The sequence below is a fragment of the Nannospalax galili genome, unplaced genomic scaffold, assembly GCF_000622305.1.
Source record: "Nannospalax galili isolate Female #2095 unplaced genomic scaffold, S.galili_v1.0 scaffold198, whole genome shotgun sequence".
Lineage (NCBI taxonomy): Eukaryota > Metazoa > Chordata > Mammalia > Rodentia > Spalacidae > Nannospalax > Nannospalax galili.
In genome coordinates this window covers 24,052-27,880 of record NW_008341748.1, presented here as the reverse complement: position 1 = coordinate 27,880, position 3,829 = coordinate 24,052, and positions in this window count along the sequence as shown.

Sequence of the window (3,829 nt, the reverse complement as noted above, 5' to 3'; positions counted from 1 at the left end):
GTTAAGAAGAACTAGAAAATAACATGGACTACAAAAAGAAATAAGACATCTTTCTTGGCTATATTTGTCATGGTTCTTCTGAAAAAGAGAGTGAAAGGATAAAATAGATGATAGAATGATATACATGTGATACACACATAGAAAAGCTATATATGTGTATATGTATGTATACACATGTGTATAATGTGTATATGTATATATGTACGTATACATATGTGTATATCATGTTGTATTAGTCACTTTTCTGTTGCTGTGATAGAAGCACTGACCCAAGCATTTATAGAAGAAAGAATTTATTTGAGCTTATGGTTCCAGGGGAATTACAGTCCTTCTTGGTGGGGAGGCATGGTGGCAGAGGTGGCTGGAGAAGAGGAGCAGAAGTTAAGCTCTACATCTTCCAGCAGGCACAGGAAACAAGAGCACAACTGGAGATCTGGAAAGGCTTAAGAACTCTCTAAGCCCACCCCCACTGATGTGCTTCCTCCAGGATAGCCGCACCTTCTAAAACCTCCCAAAACAGCGCCATCATCTGAGGAAAAAAATGTCTAAATACTTGGAGACTATGGGGGACATTTTCATTCAAACCACCACATTCCACCTCCTGGCCCCCATAGGCTCATAAATATATAAAATGCAAAATGCATTTAGTACAACTTTAAAAATCCCTGAAAACCACCAGGGAAAACACCAAATCCAGTAGGCCCATTTCTGGGACTTGGGACTTTAATTCCAAAGGGCTTATATGGCTCAGCCTCTCTAGCTTTGCTGCATGCAGCACACATCTCTCCCTTGTGCTGGTAGCACTCCCTGTGTTCAGGTCTTCTTGACAGATGCCTCACAGCTCTGACATCGTGAACTTCTTGGGGTCTCCATTGCCAACCAGGCTTCACCTTCACAGCTTCACGCAATGGCCTATTGGGACTTTAATTCCAAAGGGCTTATATGGCTCAGCCTCTCTAGCTTTGCTGCATGCAGCACACATCTCTCCCTTGTGCTGGTAGCACTCCCTGTGTTCAGGTCTTCTTGACAGATGCCTCACAGCTCTGACATCGTGAACTTCTTGGGGTCTCCATTGCCAACCAGGCTTCACCTTCACAGCTTCACGCAATGGCCTATCAGGGCCTTCTCTAGGCAGGGGAACCCCTTCTTCACTCTGCCTGGCCTCTGAGGCTCTCTGAAACCTTAGAGGAAGAATTGATGACCCCTTCACTCTTCCATCTTTCATGCCTCTAAAGCCAGCACCAGGCGAACGACAATGCCAAGTTTGACTGCAAATTTGGGATGCAAAGTCCAGCCTGCTTTATCCATTTTAGAAGCTTTCTTTTCAGTGGTCCCTGCAGCATTTTCCTTTTACAAGTTGGAGGTTTAACTGGGTGTGGTCTTGCTCTGGAGGCATTCTCCTAATTGTTTCAGTTTGACTCTCTAGGCCCTTCCTTAATCAGGTCATCAATCTCCTTAATCACTTTAATCTCCTTATCAATGGGATCCTCTCTATCACATGCCCAGGCTCCAACATTAATCTTTCTAGTGCTCTTTTTCAATCCAAACTGTATTTCTTTCTGCCCTTCTTCTGCCAGAGAAATTAGTCCATTGCTTTTCAACTTAGTCTCAGGCAAGGTTTTAGGTTTAGGGCAGACTCCAGCCAGACTCTTTGGCCAAAATATCCCAAGTGCTGCTTAAGTCCTTATTTCCCTCTGGAACTACATTGTTCTCAGCACTACCTTCTTCCAGGCCTTTACCAGAATGGCATGTTAAGCTCTGCTTAGAGCAATCAACCACTTTTCTAGCCCAAACTTCCAAAATCTTCCACATTCCTCAAAAACCCCACATGGTCAGGTTCTTCACAGACAAGAGCTCACTCTCTGGTACCAATTACACTATTAGTCACTTTTCTGTTGCTGTGATAGAAACACTGACCCAAGCAATTTATATAAGGAAGGGTTTATTTGAGCTTATGGTTCCAGGGGAATTACAGTCCGTCATGGCAGGGAGGCATGGTGGTTAGAGGTGGCTGAAACAGGAGCAGCAGAAGCTGAGATCTCACACCACCATGCAGGCACAGGAAGCAAGAGCACAACTGGAGATCTGGCAAGCCCACCCCCAGTGATATGCTTCCTCCAGGATATCCACACCTTCTCAAACCTCCCAAAACAGCACCTTCATCTGGGGACAAATGTCCAAATACTTGGAGCCTATGGGGGACATTTTCATTCAAACCACCACATATGTGTATATGTATATATGCACATATATGCATATATGAGTTCAGCTGCCCAGCACCTAAATAAAACAGTTGGGTGTGGTGGTACATTCCTGCAACTCTAGTATGGGGAGTTAAAGACAGGGAGATCGCCAGATGTCATTGGTTATGAATCTATCCAATCACTGAGCACCAGGTTTAGTGAGAGATCCTGTCTCAAAAGACAATGAAGAAAGCAAAGAGAAAGACACCTAATATCATCCTCTGACCTCCACATGAATGTACACACATGTGCATCCTCATGCACACGTGCACACGTGCTCACACATTATATACATATATATTATGTGTACATATATGTTCTATATAATATATGAAATGATTGGGGCACAGATAGCAGACAAAATGTTATAGGATATAGATATAAAATGTATATGAATTTTAATAAATTGCCTCAGTATATATGATTACAGAGGCTGAGAGGTGCCAATACGTGTAGTTTTGAAGCTGGAGATCCAGGAGATTCCCTCCTGTAGTTTCGGTCTATTCCCAAAGTTATGAGAAACAGGAGAACTGATGATGCAAGTGCCATTCCAAATTTAAACCTGAAGACAAAAGATCAGTATCCCAGCTCTACAAAAGTCAGGCAGAGACTGAAATTTCCCTTTCTCAGCCTTTTGTTCTACACAAGCATTCAATGTATTGAATGATGCTCTGCCATTGGTGAAGGCTCTGTGCTTTACTCCGTTCACCTATTAATGTATTTATCTCATTTAGAATCACTTTCACAGAATGATAGACAGACAAACAGAACATCCCCTGGCTCTGTGAAGTTAATACAAAAATTGACTATCACATGGATCATCTCATTCTTTTAGCCCATTGGATGTCTAAGTATCCTTGGCTAAGTACCGGCTGTTAGCTTATGGTAGGTGCTTTAAAAACCTATGGAAGATTTAATAAGTGAATTCTTGCTTCAGTACATGCTGGACTGATATGGAAAGCATGTATAAGGAACACATGTCTGCATGTTGCAGTGGAGGAAATCCTGGACAAACCATCATTATTAATAACAGTTACTATTAATCTAACAATTTATATATATAGTATATATTTTAGTTACTCTTCCTTCTGATGTTATCATTATTATTCTTCATCCCCATTTCATATGGGAAAAACCTGATGTTTCTTGTGTTAAAACAATTTCCTCCAGATTACATAATTGACAAATTACAGTGCTTCAATTTGCTTCCAGGTCTAGGTGACTCCAGAGGCTTTTAACCACTGTAATTAATGTTCACTTAAAAGAAAAGTTACTTTGAAAAAAATTTCAAAGCATAATAAATAAAATGCATGAACTTGTGAGTTAAAGATAATTCAAAAGATAATAGTAAGTGAAAGGAGTCATAGTTCACTATCATGGTTGGATGATATTCTGTAACTGATACATTAATGGAAAGAGGTAAAAGATACTCAAAATCGAATAAGCTATTTGACTGTAGCTATTATAGTCACATGATTCTTACCCTGCTGTGGGATTTCCAGCATTTCTCAATTGTGACCACTTATATTTAATCTCATAGTTCAGTCTCAGTTTCTGAGTGGCTCTTTTATCACAGAGAAAATGCA